This window comes from Camelus ferus, chromosome 17 (assembly GCF_009834535.1).
Source record: "Camelus ferus isolate YT-003-E chromosome 17, BCGSAC_Cfer_1.0, whole genome shotgun sequence".
NCBI classification, from domain to species: domain Eukaryota; kingdom Metazoa; phylum Chordata; class Mammalia; order Artiodactyla; family Camelidae; genus Camelus; species Camelus ferus.
Genome location: NC_045712.1, coordinates 49,005,253 through 49,029,753, shown reverse-complemented (window position 1 = coordinate 49,029,753; position 24,501 = coordinate 49,005,253).

Genomic DNA, 24,501 nt, shown 5'->3' with positions numbered 1-24,501 from the left:
CGGACATAAACTCTTTAAAGATGGAGAGAAAAACAACCGAGTAAAGGAAATGAGGACACAGATTGGCAAATGTTATCACTCAATTGTTGTAAAACAGGAATAGAGTGAAACGCACTGCAAACATTTTATTAAATGTTTAAAATTGAAAAGCCTTGAAAAAATACATAATTATTGATGCACCAGAAAATTAACTATTTGAAGATGAGAAAATATTAACATGTTACTAGTAAATGTAGACTATAAATAATTACGTGTTTAGCAAAACAATTTAGCATTCAGGGAAAAACCTGCAAAACTTAATGACGATGAGAGTTTTCTTCATTTGGGAGAAACCATAGCAGAATTCGACGACATTGCGACTGACGCTTACACATAATACAAACATCAACAATAAATAGCAATATTGTACATGAGGTAGGGGATGAAATACAAAACCAAAAATTAAGGTTATAGCGGATGACATGGATAAAATTATTCAATAAGGTGAGCAAAGTTAATTATTATTTCAGTTACTTTAGATACAACAACTGGTGTGCTGATAAACTGTGACTCTCTTAAAAAAAGAAATTAAAAAAAAAAAACGCTGGTTTGCAGCATTTGCCAATTTCAGTGGTAACACGGAGTGGTACCTTAAATACTCTTAAGAAAGCGGTACATTAAATATTTCTACTGATTTATTAGCTGGCTCACAAAATTCCTGCTTGTAAAACGGTAGGCTTTGCCCAGCCAGTGCAAGCTGGCCCCTACACACCACAAACACACACAATCTAAGTTATGGACAACAGATAACAGTAGAGGCTAGATTTGTGAATGTCAAAAAGCAAGTCTTCTATTTCTACATGCAACTATGGTGGACAGTTTGGTCCTGTAGGTGACATCAAGGCAAGAATGGTTTTTTATATATTTTGTAGACTACTTACAAAGATAAAATCTGGAAATCTAAAATCAGGTTACAATAAGAGCATAGATGTTCATGGAAAACATAACAAACTGCAAAAGATGATGTTTGAAAATGAGAAAATACCCTGTATTCCACTTTCTGAGTATTTTGAAGCCAGGAGGAAATGAGACAGCAAAAATCTCTTTAACAACCCTGAGTAGATTTTTATACTGCCCAAACTACACAACTGCTCTGTAGTCTCCATGAAAGTTGAAGACTAGTCAAAATACATTGGCCAAATTTACACTAAATACTTAACATATTTAGCCACCATTGAATTTTTAATAGAAAATACGATTGGTAATGTCATATTAGTAAAAACACAAAGTAGCAGCAGGTTAAAACCTCTTTTAGGATTTTTTGATGGTACTAATAAAGGTATTAATATAAAAATTCTGGATTATGAAACATAAACCAAAGTACACTTGAAAAAAAATCAACATTTCTATGTATTTGTTTAGTACTAATTTATCCCATATGAAAACCTGTGAATGTTACAAACAAAATGTTGCAGAAACCAAGATTCAAAAGATGTAATACTCTTGGAACTTCAAAGAGATTAAGAAATTCCTTAAAAAAAAAAAACTCTATCACACACACACACACACACACACACACACACAGAAATTTCTTTAAAAAAGAAGTTTGATGAAAAATATATTATTGTTGCTCAAGGAACTGTTGTTGAAATATGACCTGTTGAAATACATATGAACCTCTCTGTTGTAGACAAAAACTAAAAACAGTGACAGAACCTTTTCCATGTGTGATGGTGACTACTTAGGTGTTCAATATTCAGGAAACTTGACAAAATCTTCCTCAGCTTTGCATCTGATCAATGGGTGACCTTTCCAGTAATTCTTTATAATAACTCTTTAACCTGGTCACAGGGCTACAAAAACTCTCCTAACTTGGCAGTGTCTGCATCAAAAACAAACCAAGAAAAAGAAGCAGCTTCATAATTTTGTGAAATCACTCCATGTTATGTCCTATCAGCTTCAAGGCTCTGAACCAGCATAGGTCACAGACAGGATGTTAAAAGTTGGGTGGATTCTTTTAGAAGACAACTCTATTCCCCAGAAGATCTGTTAATCCATGGTGAAAATGACATTAAAAAAAAAAAAATGGAGGCAGATATAGGATCAATCTCGTTTTCAATGCCTGGCACAGAAGCCCAGAAGATTGCCACCAATACCTCACTCATTCCAACTGTTGAGTCAGTGTTTGCTATTGTCAACAGAACACGCGAACCTCAAAACCAGGGAGATCTAACACTAGCCTGCAATCACAGTGGTGCACCTCGTGACACCAAAATCTGCAAGCTTCTTCATCAGCTGAGAGAGTCCTGATTTCTCATAATCAGTAGCAACATTTCTCTTCATCAATTCCATGACTGGTTAACAATAATGTCAACAAAAATGGATGTTCTGAGAGTTTGTCACCAAATAGCCAACTTGAGCTGATCACAGTCAGTCAGTTCCAAGCTATTTACAACCTCTATGGTCATCTGCATAGACATTGGGGAAAGTTTCCGGGGGCTTTTGGATCAAGTTTCCTGAGGGTTTTAGAACCAACTGGATACTTTCCACCAATGGTACCATCAAGGATATCTACACATGGACAACAGACTGTCTTCAATTAGAACTTCAAGGATAGTGTCTGTCTTCTCCACAGTGATTGTTCTTTCCAGCGTTACAGCCTCAGACGTCTCAGATTCCGAGTTCATAGACAAAGATATTTTAAAAATCCCAATACTTAGTTTCAATCCACATACATTTGCAATTCCATCACCGTTCAATAAAGCAGGCCCAATCTTTGCAAAACCAACAGAGGTCAACTCTCAGAATATAATTCTCAAGGTTAAGTCATGGACGTTTCTTGATGCAGTAAAGGCTGTCTGCCAAGTTATTTTTTGGAGACCCAAGCAGCAGGGTTGGGGTTGTGGTGGGAATCAGTGGTACAGCTGACTCTAGCACATTCTGCGGGGTAAGAGCAGGGGGTGGGTAAGGGCGCCTACCTTCCATGCAGTTGAAAGTCTGCAGACAACCTAACATTGGCCTTCTGAATCTGTGGTCCCTCATCTTTGCACATTCAACAAACCTTGGACCATGTAGTACTGTCGTACTTACCATTGGAAAAAAACCCACGTATAAGTGCAGTTCAAATCCACGTTGTTCAAGGGTCAACACATGTGTTTTATGCACAGGAAGCATTTTTGCAGGTTCTGCTCAAGAGACCTCTTGGAAGCTGCTGCCTGTGGGCTTGTATGAGTGCTTTTTTCCCCATCAAGTCCTTAGGAAAGCCAAATTTCAGTTGCCACTTCCTAGGGCTTCAATGTGCCAGCCACTATATTTTCATAACTCACTCAGAATCTCATCTAATATAAAATGCAAGGGACTTATGTGTAATGACAGTTTTCTCCACCTGGTAAATACTAGCTTTCACTTGCTTGAAAATTTCAAGATGAAAAGGGAACAAAGACTTCCTCTTGATAGCAGAAACTCATGGAAATGTGACTCCCCCAGTGTAGCCAGTGGTAAAAAGCATCAGCATAGCTCCAGCCTTAGACCCAAATTAAAACCATCAGCTCAGCCTGACTGTGAGGTGGCCGTAACATTTCACCACATTAAATGTGCGATAACTGTGCCTGGGCAGGTAATGTGATCTGACAGTGGTCGTTGTCACCATGGAACTGTCATGTCTGAACTGTTTCCTCAGTCCCAGAGAGTCCATGTCCATCACGAGTCTTTATTCTAGCCTAAACTGACTGTGACAGTAATAATGTATGCAGTGCTGGAAGAATCCAAATCAGAAAAGCAAATTAATATTTATTGACTGCTCACTATGTATCTGTGGCAGACAGATCTAAGATGACCCCCAATGATTTCACACCTCCTGAGGCCATGCCTTTGTGCAGTCTCCTTCCCTTGAGTGTGTGCAGGACTTGGGACTTGCTTCCTACCAATACAGTCAAAAGTGATAGGATGTCACTCCCTTGACTGGGTTACCTTACATGGCAAAGTTGGTAGACCATCATTCCTGTGATTATATTATATTACATGAAATTCCTTCTTGGCAGGGATGCTCTGCCATATTGAGGAAGCCCACAAGGCAAGAAAATGGGGTTGACCTCTAGAACCTGGGTATGGTCTCTAGCCAACAGCCTGCAAAGAGCCAGGGCTCTCCTTCATCACGTAGCCACAAGGAAATGAATTCTGCTGATAATCTGAATAAGCTTGGAAGCAAGCTTTTCCCCCAGATAAAACTGCAACCTGGCTGATACCTGGATCACAGTCATGTGTAATCCTGAGCAAAGTTACCATTGTAAGCTGTCCCTGGACTTCTGACCCATGGAAACTGTGAGATAGCAAATGTGGGGTGTTGTTTTGGCTGCCACATTTGTGGTGATTTGTTATAGCAGCAATGGGAAACTAATACATTGCTGTCAACCATGCTTGTGTTTTACATCATCTATTTTGTTACATCGCCTTAATAACCTAGGAATTGTGATAACTTAAGCAGGACATAAAGTTTAAAAGCTTCTCCTCCCCTCACCAAAAGTGGGGAAAGGGTATAGCTCAGTGAATGCATGCTTAGCATGCACAAGGTCCTGGGTTCAATCCCCAGTACCTCCACTAAAAATAATAATAATAATAATAAATAAAAATTTAAAAAATGTTTTTGCCCTTGTCTTAAGAAAATAGCCGCATGAGTTTTCAGGGTTCTTGTCCATGAATTGAGGAAAACCTGCTTTGATATCTTGCATCTGATACCCGAATAGTCATATGTAAATTATGAGAACCAATTGTCTTTAAAATGACATGATACAAATCATGCCCAATAGGATGTTAGCAGATGTTGCCAGTGTCTTGCACCTGCCCCACCCACCATGACTATTCAGTTGACAACTTCCTGCTGTGAGTACCCGTGACCCTACCAGCGAATGCTCTTTGGCATTCAGCTTATGGGTGGGACAGGCTGAAAGTTCTGGGGAACTGATGTCTCTGGGAGCATCCCTCAGCCAGTGGGAAATGGAGCTAGAAGAGAGGCCCTCAGCTTCCTTGGTCCTCAGGTGCAGCTATGCTAAGGAGTGCTCCACATCATTTCCCACAAGCCCCCAGTGGGATTGAGACCCAGGTACCTGCAGTGATAATCTAACCCTTAACCCACCCTGTGATAGTTTCTTTCCCCTCCTTATCTCACTTCCCAATTCTTACCAGTGGTTCCTGGAATCTCCTCTTCAAGTGAATGGTTTGAACTAACTCCTTTTCTTGGTGTCTGCTTCCATGTGAAGTCAAAGAGGTAGAGGCACTTCACGTTGGATGGAAATTTGGTAGAAACCCAATCAGGAAGGACAAAAACAAGCAATAGGTTTATTCTGTTTAGCACAGGGAACTATATTCAATATCTTGTAGTAACTTATGGTGAAAAAGAATATGAAAACAAATACATGTATATTCCTATATGACTGACGCATTGTGCTGTACACCAGAAATTGACACAAGATTGTAAACTGAATATACTTCAGTAAAAATATATTAAAGAATGAAAAAAATAAATAAAAATAAAATTTTTTAAAAGGACAAAAGCAAGTACACAGATTGTCATGAAGAGTACCCTTAAGGATTTTCTAGGAAAACTGCATGAAAAGGAGAAATAAACTGACCAGAAACTACCGATTCTATTTGTCAAACTCAATATTTACTAGCCAAGCTTTGATGAGTAACTTGACCCCCAGATACTTTAATACTGGGAAGGAAGTGTGCTGGATGGTGGACACTGGTGTACTTCACTGGAGAGATATCTCCCCTGTTGTGAAATCACATTCTTGCATTCTGATTATACATCAGAATCTCTTGAGTTTGGTTAGTGTGAGTCAGTTTCAAAAGGCCTGTCAGCTCTGACAAAAACCACTGATTACTAAACTTATTGGGGTGATCATTTCACAACGTATACAAATATCAAATCATTGTGCTGTACACTTGAAATGAAAATGATATGGTATGTCAGTTATATTTCAATTTAAAAAAGAAAGAATTAGACATTGGAACTGCCACCCCAGAAGTCTTTGTCTGGGCAGGCAGGTAGAATCTTTTTATGTATTTATCACTTTCCTCAACAATTCTCAGTATGCAATCAAAAGCATACAATAATCTCAGACAGTTATAGCTTGAGAAATAGTGTCATTTTATTTATGTTTTGGTATAAAGGGATACCAGAAAGAGTATCACTAAATCAGTAAAGGGTGTGTCCAACATGGGCAAATAAGGAGGAGAAAATGCTTGTGTTCTTGTCTCCTTTCTACATGTGCAACTTAGTATAGGAGCCCCTCCTTCATGGCAGCTTTTGGTTCTCGTTAATCTCAACAACCAGTCCTTTTTTTTTTTTTAACTTTCAAAATAATGTTCCTAACCACACTGACAGAGCAATCAGAGCAACACTGACAAAATAAAAATGGAATACTGTTTTTTTAGGAAATATATGTACTCCCTGGCATTAAATTCTGAAAGAGATTCATTACACTAGATAACATAATGGTCGATCTCCAAACTTCCACAAAATCTGAGGATCGCACAAGCTAAGGAGGACACGGAACCTTGACATTCTTCAACTGGGAGCAGTGAGTCTCACCCAGGATCCAAAGTCCCCATGGAGACCACAGGGCCTTTCATAAGAGTTCTCCCCACACGTCATCGGCAGACTGACTAAAAAGATCTCACACAAATATGCCTGGCTGTTTTTGCAGATGCAGGTGCGTTTTTGATTATAATACTTTTGAATTCTTGGTAGTGGTTAGCATTTTTTGATGATCACTATATATTTTTTTCATACTATATATATAAATGTATTTTCAGATTCTTTTCCATGATAGCTTATTACAAGAAATTGAATATGGTTCCCTGTGCTAAACAGTAGGCCCTTGTTATTTATTTTTTCACTGTTTTCTTAATCAGTGGTCACTCAAATAAAACTGTGGTCATGCTGACAGTTTGGGGGTAATAAAGAACACTCATATATTAGGAGATTAAGAGCCATGATTTAGACAGCCAAATGGGCAGCACGGCCCTTGGAATATCTCTCCGAAGAAGACAGTCTTGCTTCCACGCTGCTGTCTCCAGGAAATCTCTCTGGGATTCTAGAACATGTGTCTTCAACAGAAACCTAGGTCTCTAAGCCCACAGGTATAAACACGTCAGGACTTCACTGAACTCTTCCAAATAACGTTCTCTCTCATTTCTGTAGTGCTTCACCCTTTCGTATATATTTCCTTTCAATCCTTTCCGCAACCCCGTGAGGTGGGAAGGGCCAGGTTATCCTAATTTTCAGATGAGATGAGCACTCTGTCTCCTGGGGGTTGACTTTCTCAGCGAACATCTGGCAGAAGCATGAGTGAGACCTGAGCCCCCTGAAATCCACCTAGAATACGGCTTCAAAACAAACAGAAGATAAAGTGGTGGCCTTCTGAGAATCATGGAACCTTTCTCTGAATCAGGATGTCTACTCCCATTACGTTCTTATGTGTCTTGAAAGCAGCACATGGGCCACATAAAATGCGATATTCAACAAAATATGTCTGGAAGTCCAGGAGTCCAAAATGGAAAAACACTATTTAACATAAATAAGTTACTGATTTAATATTTAACTCTATTAACATCACTTCGATGATGTTTTAGGCACAATATACTTTCTGTGGCTTATTCCATTTCATCATCGCCCCTGTCCTTGGAGGCGTTTTATCTCATTTTTTAAGATGGGAAAACGGGCTCAGAGAGTGTAAGCGACTTGCCCAGGGTCACACAGCTAGAACACTGACGAGGGGCATTTGAAATTTACCTGGTAGCCTTTTTCTCTCATTGCGCACTTCCCCCCGATGCTTGAAGATTCCCCTCCCGAGCGTCTACATTTTTCTTGGATCATTATTTATCCTTCACCTCTGATCGCCCAGGCCGTAAATGTTCAGGATCCTAGATTCACCACGCACCCCTTGAAATGCTGCACGAATTGTCCCGGCGGAGGGCAGACAAAGGGGAGGTAAGGCTGGACTTACCAGGCCTTCTCTCTCACCCACTAAATATCTCATTACCAGGGACCAGCCGGATGTCACCATGTCACACGTTATTCTGAGGGCAGAGCAAGAGCCCCTCAGGTCGGCAGATAATCAGGAAACAGCGTTATGAGAGTTGACATCTTATGAATAATTATTTTAAAAATCTGTTCATTTCTGTCCCTTCAGCTCCAGCTGGGCCAGTCGGTCCTACCAAGTCGCCTGGTCGAACTGTGATGAGAACATCGCGTAAACAAGGTGCTGGTTGCCCTTAGTTATTATTTTTTTTTAAAGGAAGTTCCTTTGAAGGTTATATTGTGAGAGTGTGTGGCTAACTGCTGGGGTGTCAACTTCCAAAAGTATGTGTGAGCTGCGATCTGTGTTCCCCGAGACGGCGGGTCCGTGCGCCCTGTGGCCGCAGTGGACAAGGGGCATCCGCTGCTGGCGCGGGGCTCCAGCCCTCTGAATGCCACGCGCACCGCGGGGTCAGGCGGGCCCTCCGCCCTCCGTGCGGGGGCTACTTGGGTGAAACGGGACACTTTGACTCACTGGCCACTAATAGCTCCATTCGGGGTACGATCCACCATTAATTTAGGGGCAGTTTGCGGATTAAGATGAAAACCGCGTGACATAAAAATATATTCATCCCATGTAATACTCGTCTTTATTTCAGAAACAGAACACATGAAAAAAGTCAACCACAAAGCTCTAAGACAGCAATTCTGCGTGAGATGTGTAGTCCTGGGGCCACACCCAGAATTAGGGGGGGTGTGAAGGGCTGTAGAGGGCAGTGGGCGGAGCAGGGGGCTGGGGGAAGTGGAGTGGGAGAGGTGGCGGGAATAGAGTGGGAGGGATGGGGGAGGAGGGGAGGAGTTGGGGAAAGGTGGGGCTGGGGGAGTGGAGTGGGAGGGGCTGGGAGAGCGCGGGGAGGGTGGGGGGAGTGGAGTGGGAGGGATGGGGAGGAGGGGAGGAGTTGGGGAACGGTGGGGCTGGGGGAGTGGAGGGGGAAGGGTTGGGTGGGGGAGGGGAGGGAGGTGTGGGGAATCTGGAACCTTCCCTTCAAGAGCGGCTCAGGTACAATCTAAACCCACCCTCAGGACCTAGAAATCAGGACAAATTAAGCTGTCTCCTCCAAACACATTTATAAAGATGACCTGAGTTCCAAATGAGCAGTGGGAAAAGCAGCCATGAAATGTCTACCCCGAAGGGAGTGTGTGGGAGGGGGCGGCTCTCTGCTTTGCTCTTAGCCGGCAGCGAGGTGTCGTAAGTCGTGGGGTGGGGCATCTCCTGGAGTCCCTCCAGGGGGCACACCTCTTAAACCAAATCCGTGAACCCAGCATCGTCCCCCGGCATCCTCCTCCATCCTCAGTCTCTTCTGTTCTACGTGTGGTTGTTTAATCCCCATGACCTGGAAGTGAGGGAGCAAGAAACTGAGGGAACTTTCTCCTCAAAGGGTCCCCTGGGCTGCAGCGGGGGGCAGGAGGAAGGGCCGCAACCTGGGCTTCAGGTCCGTAAGCCCAGGGCGAGTCCCCCGCGCAATCAGAGTCTGTGCGCTTGCGGGACTCAAGCCTTCCTGGAAGGCTGAGAGGAGAAATGTCGAGGCGAGGGTGACCATCTGTCTTAGTTTACCTGTGACGGAGGGATTCCTGGGACACGAGACAGTATTCAAACCAGGAAAATCTCAGGCAAACAAGGACAAAGTGGTCGACAGAGCTGGCCATCATTGGTTTTTTTTTTTTGTTTTTTTTTTTTTCCCCAGTGGTTCCCAGCCCCGGCTGCAGAATAGAACTACTGGGAGAGCTTCAAAATGCTGATGCCTAGGGGTCATCCCAGACCCCTGAATCTGAGTCTCTGAGCCTGTCTATACTATTTTTTTTTTTAATCTCTGAAGGTTATTTTGATGTACAGTAAAGATGGAGAAACCCTGATTCAGACAGAGCATCAGTGACTTTCTTTCCTCAGCAGACCAGATGAAGGGGATGAGCTTACATAATGGTCCACAGTAAAGACAGAGAAAGTGGCTAAGCAAAGTCTTACTGGAGGCACATCAGAGGAGGTCCGTGTCCTCAAGGATGTAACACCCGGAGCAAGCCCTCAGTTGACTAAACTAGCCCACGGTAGTGCGGGGAGTACTCCAAGGACCGCAGTGCCAGCTGCCACCCCAGGACTTGTGTGGGGAGACAGATGCTATTCTGGAAAACCTTTCCTTAGGTTGGCATCCAGCCCTCCAGCTCATCGCAAGGAGGAGGCCAGTATGTTGTGATGGAAACAAATCTCGGTGGGGTGGGGAGGTTCTTCTAACTAGTGAACAAAATGAATGCATTCTGAGAGTGTGATGGCATCTCACTTCTTTTTTTTTTAAGAAATAAAAAGTTGTAAAATTTGGAAATTAAAGATTGCCAAAATCAGAAAGGCTCAAGTTAAAATCTTGTAAGAAGAAGAATCATTTCTGAATTCAGTTTCACATGAAATAGAGACTATCACTTAAGGATCAGTTTCCTCAATTTGCCTTGTTTTTCCTGATCCCGTGGCATTCTGCAGCATTGGACAGACCAGGGTTGTACTTTTCTCAGCAGCCCCAAGCTGAGAATAACTTCTCACCTATGTATTTTAAAACCACACATCAGAGTTAGCCAATGCCTATCACATGACATGATGTGCCCACAGCCAGTTACAGTGGCCAAAAATCCACTCAGAGTAGATTTGAATCAGTCTGCATACGTGTTGTTACTTTTTGATCACCACTTTTTAAATTATAAAAACCATAGCGTTGAATACAATTTTGAGCAACAACAAAAAAATCTATTCTTCTGCAATGATTATTTTCACTTTTGTGTTTCTTCATCCATCTTAATTTCCAATGACGGTATCAACAAGAAGAAATCAAGAAAGAAAAATACCGTATGATATCACTCATATGTGGAATCCAAAAAAAAAAAAAAAAAAGAAAGAAATGGACACTATGAACTCATCTACAAAACAGAAACAGACTCGCAGACATAGTAAACAATCTTATGGTTACCAGGGAAAGGGGGTGGGAAGGGATAAATTTGGGAGTTTGAGATTTACAAATGTTAGCCACTATATCTAAAAATAGATTTTTTTAAAAAAGTTTCTTCTGTGTAGCACAGGGAACTATGTTCAATATCTTATAATAACCTTTAATAAAAAATATGAAAATGAATATATGTATTATATGGATGACTGGGACAGTGTGCTGTACACCAGAAAATGACACATTGTAATTGACTGTACTTCAATAAAATAAATAAATAAGAAGAAACCAGAATTTAATATTTATTAAGCCTCTCTGGAGTAGGATGGCTTTGTGAGCTTGGAAGGAATAGAAAAAATTACAAAGAAAATGACTGACCAATTTGACTGGGTAAAATTTCAGTCTCTCTGAAGGTACCCTGTGTGTGTGTGTGTGTGTGTGTGTGTGGTAGACACCGTCAGGTGACACCTAGAATCTTGCCCCACCTCCCTGTCATGTGCCTCCCTGTACTTCAGAGGTTGAAAGGCTGAACATGACTCCTCCCAGGCTCCTTTGAGGCCAGGGTGGCAGACGCAATCCAGAGTCACCGGTGAATGCATCTCTGTGAGGATCTGGAGGCAGAAGTGTGATATCTTGTGTTTGACTGTGTGTTTTTTTAGGCGTGGCTGTGGAGCTATGTGGTCCTCCAGAGCAGCGCCCGTGTCTACCCCCATCTTTGTGGTTGTCAGGACACATTCATGTTGCAGTAGTGGTGGCTTCCTGATTCCTGGGTCACGGCTGCAGTGGCGTGTTCTTCCTGCTGGTGGCAGATGTGGCAGAAACCTTTAAGGACCAGTTCTGCGACGTTGCGGAAGACATCCACAGAAGCTCAGCCTAGAGGCTGCCTGTACAGAACTTCCCAGGATTTAATAAGCATCTAATTCTCTATGTTAAATCCCTTGATGTTTAAAATATCTAGAGAGGTTTCTGTGTTCTGTATTGATTTGTGACTGATACAAACTGGAAAAATGTTTTCAGAAAACAAAATTCAGAAACAGATTCACCTGTTTATTATAAGAGATATTGGTTGGAGAAAGAAAAGACCCAAGAATAGAAAAAACGGGGGGCAAATATGAACAAATGAACAAGCAGATCACACAAAGGAGGAAATGAAAATAAGTAGAAAGCTGTGGAAGTGGGTCTCTTTTCAGGAATTGCCCTGCAGCAGACGTACCCAAATGACTGCGGCAAAAATAGCCACACACGCAATGTGACCCCACTCTCTTGGCCACTAGATGCCCTATAAGTTCTTTCTGCAGAAACTTGACTTTGGAATTGAAATCACTTTGATTTTTCCCATGTAGCTGGAATGAAGACATGTAAACCTTCAGCCTGTGGACTGAGGCATAGAGAAAGCTGGTTTGTGGTGGGAAAGAAACGTAAGCAAAGGAACAGAAAGAAGCAGAGATGGAAAAGAGATGGGGAGAGAGAGAGAGAGACCAACCTGCAGACTTCAGTTTGTTCCTGAGGTCCTGGGAATAAATTTCCTGTCTTGCTTAAGCTTAATGTGGTTTGGCTACTTGCAAATAACAATACAAATAATTCTAACCAATATATTTACAGTAATAGAAAATAGACCATTCATTCACCTAATTTTTATTGGGCATCTTGGAGTTGAGGAACAGTGCTTTGAAAAAGACCAAGGCTTCATCTTCCTGGAGTTTACAGCTGAGTGAAGGGAGAGCTACTGGGAAAGCAATCATGAGGAAGTAGAGATTTCCTTAAGATGTACATCAGGACTGATACAGCCTTGCTGCGTCATTTAGAATAGAGGACTTACCAAAATAATAGTTTATCCATTTATACTTAGGGAAATCTCTTCCAAACGTTTATCATGTTTTTATCTTCTCTTTGGGCAGACCATTCTTTTACCGCTAAAATGAAATGCCTAAAGCCAACAACTTCATGATGGAAGGATGGAGAACCTAACAGCAGAATCTGGGACTCACAGTGTGACTTTGGGCATCAAAGAAGGTTTCCTATTTACTCCACCAAAAATAGCTTTTTGTCCCTGGTCATAGATGAATGTCTTTCTTCCCAGTGACAAACATTAAGTGACTCGTGAGGCTGAAGCCAGAAGCACATGGACCCTGAAAAATTGTTACAGTTCTTATATATACACCCGTGTTGCCCTTTGAGATGGTCCTGCTTTGATTCCAAAATCTACATGTGGAGAAATTTGTTATCATTGTCTTCCCTGAGACCTCACACTAAGGAATGTTGGAAAGGGATACAAACATGGTTGCATGGTTATATCTTTTTGGATTTTTTTAAAAAATCCATCATTTTAAAAAAGATGCTGGAGGATTTCGAATAATGCTGCAATGAACATAGGGGTACACAGTCTTTTCAAATCAGTGTTTTCCTTTTCTTTAGATAAACACTCAGGAGTGGAATTGCTGGATCCAATGGTAGTTCTATTTTTAGTTTTTTAAGGAGTCTCTATACTGTTTTCCATACTGGCTGCACCAATTTACATTCCCACCACATCCTTGCCACACTTGCTGTCTTTGTGATGATAGCCATTCTGACAGGTGTAAGGTGATAACATTGTGGTTTTGATTTGTATTTCCATGATGATTAGTGATGTTGAGATCTCTTCATATGTCTGTTAGCCATCTGTGTGTCATGTCCTCTTTGGAAAAAATATCTATTCAGATTCTCAACCCATTTTTAAACTGGATTTTTTTTTTTTTTTTTTTTTTTACTTTGAGTGTATACACATGTCCTTTGTATATTTTGGATTTTAACTCCTTATCATATAGATTGCTTACAAGTATCTTCTTCTATTCAGTAGGTTGCCTTTTCATTATGTTGATATTTTCCTTTGAAAAGTTTTTAGTTTGATGTAGCCCCATTTCTTTATTTTTGCCTTTGTTTCCCTTCCCTGTGGACACAGATGCAAAATAATATTACTAAGACTGATGTAAAAGAATGTACTTCTAAGTTTTCTTCTAGGAGTTTTATGGTTTCAGATGCGTGTATCCTGGACCAGTATGGTCGCAGTATTAGAGTCTTCAGCTTTAAATACTTTAAATCTTTAATCCACTTTGAGTTTAGGTTTGTAAACAGTGTGGGAACATAGTCTAGTTTGGTTTTTTAGTATGCAGCTGTGCAGTTTTCCCAGCACCACTTATTGAAGAGGCTGTCATTTCCCCATTGCATAATCTTGCCTCCTTGGTTGTAGATTAATTGACCATAAGTGTGTGGGCTTACTTCTGGGCTTTCTATTCTGTTCCATTGTTCGATGTGACTGTTTGTGTGCTAGCATCATACTGTTTGTTTGTTTAGTACCACACTGTTTTGATGACTATAGTTTTGTGGTATAGTATGACATCCGGCAATGTGATACCTCCAGCTTTGTTTTTGTTCAAGATTGTTTTCTCTGTTAGGGGTCTTTGTGTTTCTACACAAGTTTGGGGGTTATTTGTTATAGTTCTGTGAAAAAAAAATGGCATTTTGATAGGGATTGCATTGAATCTGTAGATTGTCTTTGGGAGTATGATCATTTTAACAAGATATGGAAGCAATCTAAGTGCCCATCAATAGATGAATGGATAAAGAAGATGTGGTATACAAATGATAAATGCTAGGGAGGTTGTGGAGAAAAGGGAACCCTCCTACACTGCTGGTGGGAATGCAATTTGGTGCAGCCACTGTGAAAAGCAGTATGGAGAATCCTTAAAAAACTAAAAATAGACTTACCATATGATCCAGCAATCCCCACCCCTGGCTGTGTAGCTGGAGGGAACTCTAATTCAAAAAGATACATGCATCCAAATGCTCATAACAGCACTATTTACAATAACCAAGATATGGAAACAACCTAAATGTCCATGACAGATGACTGGATAAAGAAGATGTGGTACATATACACAATACAATAGTACTCATCCTTAAAAAAAAAAAAGAATGAAATAATGCCATTTGCAGCCATGGATGGACCTAGAGATTATCATTTTAAGTGAGGTAAATCAGACAAAGAAAGACAAATATCATATGATATCACTTATATGTGGAATCTAAAAAACAAAACAAATAAACAGACAGAACAGAGCAGAAACAGAGTCTTGGATACAGAGAACAAACAAGTGGTTGCCAGAGCCGGGGGAGGGGAGAAAAATAGATGAGGGAGATTAAGAGGTACAAACTTCCATTTACAAAGTAAATGAGTCACAGACAGGAAAAGCACAGAGTGGGGACCATGGTCAATAACTATGTACTATCTTTGTGTGGTGACAGATGGTGACTAGGCTTATGGGGATGATCATTTGGAATGTACAGAAATTTCGAAGTACTATGTTGTGCACCAGGAATGAACATAGTGTTGTAGGTTGATTTTACTTCAGAAACAAACTCCCAGATAAAGCAAACCGATTTGTGGTTACCAGGGGTAGGGAGGGAGAGGGGGAGTTGGATGAAAATATAAAATGCCAGTCTTCCAATTATAAAAGGAGTAAATACTAAGCATGTCATGTACAACATGACAAATACAATTAATATTGCTGTATGTTACACATTAAAGTTGTGAATAAATCCTAAGAGTTCTCAGAAAAACATTTTGCTTTGTTTCTTTTATTTTCTGTCTACATGAGATGAAGGATGTTCACTAAACTGATTGTGGTCATCCCTTCACGATGTATGGAAGTCAAATCACTGCGCTGCCTGCCTTAAAATTTTATATACAATTGCTGTATGTCAATTATATCTCAATAAAACTGGAAGAAAAAACAAGAGGCTAGAGGATTTCTTGTGATTTTGAGGTCTAGCTGCCAGCTTTGGAGCTGTTCGGAGCTGAAGACTCTAATACTGCGACCATACTGGTCCAGGACACACGCATCTGGAATCAGGGAGATTGAGTTCAGACAGACAGCATCCTGACGCCAGTGTTGCCAGGTTGCTTCATCTTCCAGGTATTAGCTTACTGATCTGTAAAATGATGAGTTCCAGGTCTATTCTGTGATTCTCTCAAAAGGGGCACAAAACTGCCGAGCACAAACAGGAGATGGGAGGAGAGCATTTTGTGCCGGAGCTGCCTTGCCCTCAGACTCCAAGTTGGTGTGAAAACCTGGACTGCGGGGGCAGGAGAGAAGCCAGGCTCAGCTCACACCAACAAACATGTTATAGCCAGAGGATGTGTCACCCTGGTTAAAGACCAGAGGAATTAAAGGCCGGAGCCAGCAGCTGTGAAGAATGTCACGAGGAGGCCATCCGATTGCGCCGGGAGTGCTCTGAGTGAAGGGTGTCAGCTCCTAAGGGAAGGTCAGCCGCATTTCCAATGGTTCAGCGGCAGGGCTTGGCTGGAGGGACCCGCAGACACACAGGTGCCGGGAAATGTCTATTCCTTGCAGCATGCACCAGGACAGGGTGGCTCCAAGTGTCAGGTGACGTGTCGCATGGACAGCTGGGTCACCATGGGACAGGACAGCAAATCCTGGCAAGGCAGTGGGCTCTGGGAAGCTGAGGACTTAGTATATATTAGGACTTTTTCCTTCCTCTTTCTCCTTTTTTTCTCCAAGAGAGGACTGACGGGGGCAGGCAGATGGGTTCAGGGTTCCTTGACTCTCTTCAAAGATGCTCTATTTTCACTGTTACTTTTTTTAATGAAAAAAAATTTTTTTAATTTTTTAATTGAAGCATAGTTGATTTACAATGTTGTATCAATTTCTGATGTACAGCATAGTGATTCTGTTATTCATATATAATATTTTCACATATAATATTCCTTCTCATTCTCTTTTGTAATATAGACTATTACAAGATATTGAATATAGTTCCCTGTGCTGTACAGTAGGACCTTATTGTTTATCTGTATTTTCACTGTTTCTTATATCAAGCTCCAATGTGACATGTTGATTAAGAAATTATTCCACTGTTCAAAATAAACTAATAAGGGAAAATAAGACCAGGAAAGCCAAACTTCACCAGTTAGATTTTCTTCAAATGCTGATTCTAAGTCAGCAGGTCCGGGGTGGAGCCTGAGAGTCTGCCTTTCTAACAAGCTCCAGGGTGAGACCCAGGCTGCTGGTCTGTGGACCACACCTGGGATTTCTGGATGAACATCTGGTAGCCATGTTACTCTTAGGATCCTGCCCACTCTTGTATTTGCCTTTGTTTTTGAGTTTTGAGTATGTGTTACCTTTGTTTATTATTAAACAGCTTTATTGAGATTTAATTTACATGTCATTCAGTTCACCCTTTTAATGTATACAATTCAGTGGGTTGCTAGTATATTCACAGAGTTGTGCGACCACCACTGTCTAATTTTAGAACACTTTCATCACTCCCAAAAGAAACTTGTCATGGTTTATTTATGTGTCAGCTTGCCTGGGCCATGGGGTGCTCAGATATTTCGTCAAACATTATTCTGAGTATTTCTGTGAGGGTGTTTAAACTGGCAGACTGAGTAAAACAGCTAGCTATCTCTAATGTGAGTGACTCTCTTCCCATCAATCAAAGGACACAGAATGAAACACTAGCTCTTCCTGTGTCTGGAGCTATACCATCGGGTCTCCTAGGTCCCAGTTGCCAACTCACACCAGCAAATTTTGGGACTTGTCAGCCTCTGTAGTCATGTTAGCCAATTCTTCATAATAAATAGAAATTTAAAATGTGTATATATATTATATATATATATACCCTAAATGGTTCTGTTTCTTTGGAGAACTGTGGCTAATATAAAACCCTGTAACCATTTAATTATTTAATTACCATATCACTCCCAATTCCCTGCTCCCCCCAGCCCTTGGCAACCACTAATCTACTTTCTGCCTCTATGGATTTGCTTATTCTGGACATTTCATATAAATGGAATCAAAAGATACGTGGCCTTTTGCAAATGCCTTTTTTTCACTCAGCATGAGGTCTTAAAGGGTCACCTGTCTTGTACCAGGAATTATCTACTGTCCAGTCTTTGCAGCCCTTTGCAGCCCAGCCTCAGGTCTCACCAGTGACCCAGGCAGAAGAAAGGCATTGTTAATTGCTGTCTCTCCAGCACCAAGAACAGCGCCTGGAACGCATTAAGCGTTGAGTGGATAGCTGGTCAAGGATTGCATGAAACATAGTGGCTGCTGGGCTAGAGGCAGCAGAGAGCAAGTTCAAGGGCAGAGACAGGGAAGGTGGCCAGGAAGTTTAGTGTATATGCAGGGAGTGGTGGGGCGAGGTGGTGGTGGTTGCTTTAACAGCTACAGAGATGCTGCTAAGCGGGGTTTGGAAGCATGACTAAGTGGCTTCGCAGTGAACCCAGATACCTCGGCCAGGCTTTCAGAGCAACTAGCTTTACTTCAGAGCTGTTCCAAGAAGGTCAAGTTCATTGATGCATCTTACATTGCCCACTGAAAAATGGAAAAAAAATTTTTAAAGGAAAAATATTCCACTTGATCAACATAATTCAGTTTCTTTATCTTCCCTCCCTTCCCTTCTGCTCTTTTCCAAATTGGTTTGCTTTGCAATATGCTCCTGGTGATAAGTTGCAGGAACATACAATCTTAATTTGTTTTCTCCTAAGTATTTCAGTACAAAACTCCTGTAGCTAAAGAAATATGGTTGGGGTCATTAGTAAAGAAAATCTTCCTATTTAAAAAAAAAATGCACTGGTTATGGGTGTCTGTTTCAGCTTTAAGAACCTGCCATGGCAGTCTTAGGAAATGTAGAATGGTTGACATAAAAATAAGTCTGAAAACAAGGTATTTTGGTCTGAACTCAATTCAGTTATATCCAGCAAATATCACTTGCGTATCTTCTAAATGGATATAAGGATGAACAGGACAGATGCTTTAAAAAGTCTGTAATCTAATCTCTGCCACTAACTTCTTGAAAATAATCTTTGAAGCATTTAAAACAGGAACGATTTAGTCATACCTGGTGAACAAAATCTCTTGAACTACAGTTTAAAACCACACTTTGATCATGTTTCTTCCAAAAGTTTTATATGTCTAAATAATGTCATTTCATTTTTAGATGAGAACTAAAATACAAGGGCTAGCACACTAAAGTGTTAGGCAGCAAACCTGAGTCCAAATGCTACCTGCCTTCCACTGCATCCCTTTCTACCTTCTTACCATTTCTATATGCAGATCCAACCATGCTTAAAACCCTCTATGACCAGCTGACTTTTGCACAGTCACCCTCTTCATTTATGGAATGGTAACAAAAGCAACCAGCTGTGTGTTACTCACAAGAGACACACCAAAAACGAAATGACACAGAAAGGCTTAAAATAAAGGGAACAGAGACATACTCTCCAATACTAACAAAAGACATTAGGTGTGCAATATTAAAAGCAGACTAAATAGAATTCCAGTTAAAAATTAATTAAAAAGGGGGTTTTATATTGACAAAAGGGTAAATACATTAAGAAATGATCAGTTACAAACCTTGAAACTACTAGTGCATCAAACGAAAAGAGTAGAATTTAGGGGACAAATTAATAAAACCACAAGCATAATGGGGGCAAATAAGTTACCATTCTCAAAATCTGAGAGATAAAGAAGGTGAGCTATAAGAGTATAATGAGTAAGAATAGCATAATTAACATTTTAGCACAATTCACTTTTAGATATTTTATATATATATATATATATATATATATTAAATGTCTCCAACAAAAGCAAATTCACATCATTTTCAAATATTCATGGAACAATGGAAAACTTGGCAATGTATGAACACCAAAGAAAAATCACAATACTCTCCAAAGCAGAAATCACATAGATCATATTCTCTGACTGCATTTTAATAACACTAGAAATTAACAAGAAAATAAAAGCCAAAAAAAGATAAATTCATTTTAAAATTGAAAATAGTCACCTACAATGGGAATTAGATATATGATTGAAGTGCAGAAAAGATAAATAACTTCCTAAAAATTATTGCTGAGGTAATTGATTATACAGTCAGAGAGAAAAATAAAGTTAACATCCCAACTTCATTTCATCACAAACACAAAAAATTCCAGGTGACTTTGCAAAGGAAATGTGTTTTTAAAAGCTATTAAAATCCTAGGCCAAAATATAAATAATTATTATGTAATCCTGGCATGAAAGTCATGGAATACAGAAACAAGAAAGGTAAAATTTGATTGATTTTATTATGTAAAATAAAACAAAAACTTACTTTCGGATGGCAAATAAAAATTAAAAATTTTGCAATCCATGTAAGACAAGGGGTAACTATCAGTACAATTGGGGAAATTAATAAGTGAAAGTCCAACAGCCCAATAGGAATGAAATGGCCAGAGGATGTTACTGGGTGAGAGATATATGAGCCTGGTCTTTGGACCAAATTCAGCATTGAAAGCAGTCCATGGAAAGGTACTAAAGATGTATACACTGCGGATGCCAACATTTCCACTCTCCCTGAAGCCGCGTGAAGATGCTCCTCTCTAGTTAATCCCATGGAAATGGAAACCAGCTCTAGAGAAAAGCACTAAGATTCTTAGTGCTCCCAGCTGTTTAATTTCAGAATAATGTCCACTTATCCTATTCTGCATCAAAAACTGCTGATCAAAGTGGTGATACATTAAGGGTGTAGCTGAAATGTCACCAGAAAATGGACCAGAAAAGAAATGATTCCATTTTTAAAGGCACAGTTTATTGCATGTGACTTTGGAAATGTTACACGCTTCCCTAACCTCCTCGTGTACCGATTTTCTCATCAGCAAAATGGAGACAGAGTTCTTGCTCTGCCACGTACAGCCTGGGGCTGCCGTGACAACTGAATCATGGGACAGCCATTTGGAAATGGCTACTCTGCAATGAAGACAACAGTGATGAGAAGAAACACAAGCTTTTGAAGACAAGTCATTTTGAAAGACTGAAATTTTGCAGTCTTTTGGAAAAGTTTGGAGAGATTAGGGAATACATTTGTCTCCTGGTTTATACACAGAAAAAAATGGGACATGGGGAATTGAGGTAACTTACCTCAATTCAACAGGTTGTTTTCCTTTGTGTGTTTTCTCTAGAATACTGTAATAGTATTTGTGTTCATTAAAACTACAAAAGGAAGCCAGTCATCCTTAAACTGAAGTCACATTTTATTTAAAAGGCATTGTGGGTTGAGTTGTATCACTTGAAAATTCATATGTTGAAGTCCTAACCTCCCAGTATGTCATACTGTGACTATTTTGGGAGATGGGGTCTTTAAAAAGATAATTAAGTTAAAATCAAGTTATTACATTTGGTCCTAATCTGAGTAGTGTCCTTACAAGAAGAGGATGTTGGAGACATGTAGGTTCAGGAGAGGACCATGTTCAGGGAAAACACATGTGGAAGAATGAAATGGACCCTCACCTTGTATCATCCACAAAAATCAACTCTAATTAAAGACTCCAACATAAGATCTGAAACTATAAAACTCCTAGAAGAAAAAAGCTGGGGAAAAGTTTCATGACATTTGTCTTGGCAATGATTTCTTGGATATGACACCAAAAGTATACACAACAAAAGCAAAAATGCACAAATTGAACTACATCAAATTAAAAGCTTTCACATAGCAAAGGAAACAATCAACTGGGTGAAAAGGCAACTTAGAGAATGGAGGAAATATTTGAAAACAATCCATCTGATAAAGAATTAAAATCCCCAAAATGTAAGATACTCTTATTATTCAATAGCAAAAAAAGTAAATAAACTGACTAAAAATGGGCAAAAAGAGTTGAATAGATATTTCCCCAAAGAAGATATAAAATAGCCAACAAATATGAAGAAAAATACTAAACATTAAGCATAGTATAAAGTATAATGTATAAAAAATATGCTCAATATCACTAATCATCTGGGAAATGCAAATCAAAATCACAATAAGATACACCTCACACCTGTTAAGATGGCTACTATCAGAAATCAAAAGAAAACAAGTGTTGGGGAGGATATGGAGGAATTGAAACTTGTTTACTTAGGTGGGAATGTAAAATGGTGCAGCTGCTACTGAAAACAGTATGGATGTTCCTCCAAAAAATTAAAACTAGAACTATGAAATGATCCAGCAATCCCACTTCTGGGTATATATCCAAAAGACTTGAAATCAGTATCTCAAAGAGAGATTTTCACTCCCATGATCATTGCAGCATTAATCACAATAGTCAAGGTATGGAATCAACCTAAATGCCCACTGAGAGATGAATGAACAAAACAATGGTGGTATATATGTGCAGTGGAATATTATGCAGCCTTTAAAAAGGAAATCTTGCTATAGACAACAATGTGGATGAATCTGGAGGACACTAAGCTGAGTGAGAGAAGCCAGTTATAGAAGAACCAATCCCATATGATTCTACTTATATGTCATATCTGAAAGGGTCAGACTCACAGAAACAATGTAGAGCAGTGATTGACAAGGGCAGTGGGGAAAGGGCAATGAGGAGTTGTTGGTCAATGAATATATAGTTTCAATTAGGCAAGATGAACAAGTCTAGAGTTCTGCATGGGCAACAGACACTGTGCCAGTCATTAACAAGACCATACTGTGCACTTAGAAATTCATCAAGAGGATAGATCTCATGTTTAGCGTTCTTACCACAATTTAAAAAGTTGTTTTAAATGTAAAAGAAAAAAAGAGAAAAAGAAAATGGGCATCTATATGCTAAGAAGAGAGGAAGAAATCAGTTCTCCTGACACCTTAAACTTGCACTTCTTGCCTCCAGAGCTGTGAGAAAAGAAATTTTTTGTTGTTTCCGCCATGCAGTCTGGGATACTTTGTTACAGCAGCTGAGCTGACAGACCCAGAAGGCCTTCTTCTAGTCTGTTTTCTTTTTATTTTTAAACGTTTTTTTTTTTCAAACACTTTATTGCAGTATGATTCTAGTACAGTAAACTACACATATCTCAGATGGACCATTTGAGGGATTTTGATAGCTGTCTATACCCATGAAACACCACCACAATCAAAATAGCAAAGGAGCAAGGTTTCTAAGGGGATACGTTACCAAGCTGCACGAACATGGGCGATGACATGTCTGTTTTACAGAATTAGGAAAATTGTTCTTTCTTGCTTGAGAACAAGTCATACCTAGAAAGGTATGACTGAGCCCTGGATGCGTGTACATTCTGGTTAACTGGAGGTGAAGGATGGAGACTGTATTTCAGTTGACGGTAATGTTTTCTATACTTACATGTCCTGGTTACGCACACCCATGGGCTTGGCAGATTTTCTTAAATCATCAGCTGCATGTGCCCCATTAATAAATAAGTGACATGTGGAGAGGTGACAGTGGTACAAGTTATAAATAGACTGTCTAGGCCCTGGGGGTACGGGAGGGAGGAGAGCACGAGGCTTTGACGAACCAGACCGTGGTGGGGGCAGTAACCACTTCGTGGCCAAGCATCACATAATCTTTTCACATGAAACAAGTCAAACTCCTTGAAAGTTTGTAAACTTGGAAATTGTTCTAGACCATGGCCAGGGAAGAATGTCTGTAACAGTGCTCCTCAAATGTAATGTGCTTATGAATTACCTGGGGAATCTTATAAAATGCAGATTCTTGGGGTGAGGTGGGTAGATCTCAGTGCTAAAGCAAGTGCTTAGCATGCATGAGATCCTGGGTTCAATCCCCAGTACCTCCATTAAAAAAAAAAAGCCTAATCACCACCTCCCCCCCCAACTCCCCCCCCCCCCAAAAAACCCAAGACCAACAAAAAACCAGCCAAAAACTGCAGATTCTGGGTCTGGCAGGTCTGGGGTAGGGCATGAGATTCTGCACTTCTTTTTTTTTTTTTTAATGTTTTGTTTTGTTTTATTGTTTTTAGTTCGAGGGGTGGTAATTAGGTATTTATTTATTTAACGGAGGCACTGGGGATTGAACCCGGGACCTCCTCCAAGCTAGGCGTGTGCTCTGCCACTGGGCTCTACCCTCTCTCCTCCAAACCCACTTTGTTTTTGGAGATCCAGTCTTGACTTGATGTCAAGACCAAACAAGATTTGCTCATTAGCAATCCTCCCGTCCTCTGCGGAACACACATCCTCATCTTCCTGTTGGTGAACTGACCATTTCCCCTCAAACCGCCAACCCACAGCCCTTCTGGAAGCTACAGGCTGTCTTCATGCATTAAATAACCACTCTGAGGCCCTGTCCTTCAAAAGCCCGGAGAGGTCTTCAATCGTCTTCCAAGTTTGGGTCCAGGATGGTTTTCATCTGACTCCTCTGCTGAGCCCATTCCACTCAGAGACCACAAAGCGAGAAAGGTCTCATTTTTCCATTTACCAAAAGATCTACAAATGCAGATAGAACCACACCCCAGAGGTTGAGAAACAGCACTCCTGTGAATTCCCAAGAGAAAGACAAATTGTTGTTTGTTTTTTCCCCGGCTTGTGGTTCTTTATAACTCACTAGCTTAGCAAAGCACAGAAACTAAGGAAATAGAGTTTTACAGCTAGATGTTTTTCAGCACTGCATTTGAAGAGAACAGTTTATTGGGTTCTTCCCCCACCCCCCCCAACACTCCATTTAGCGTGTACATTCCTCAGTCCAAAGTGACTGTGTACTTT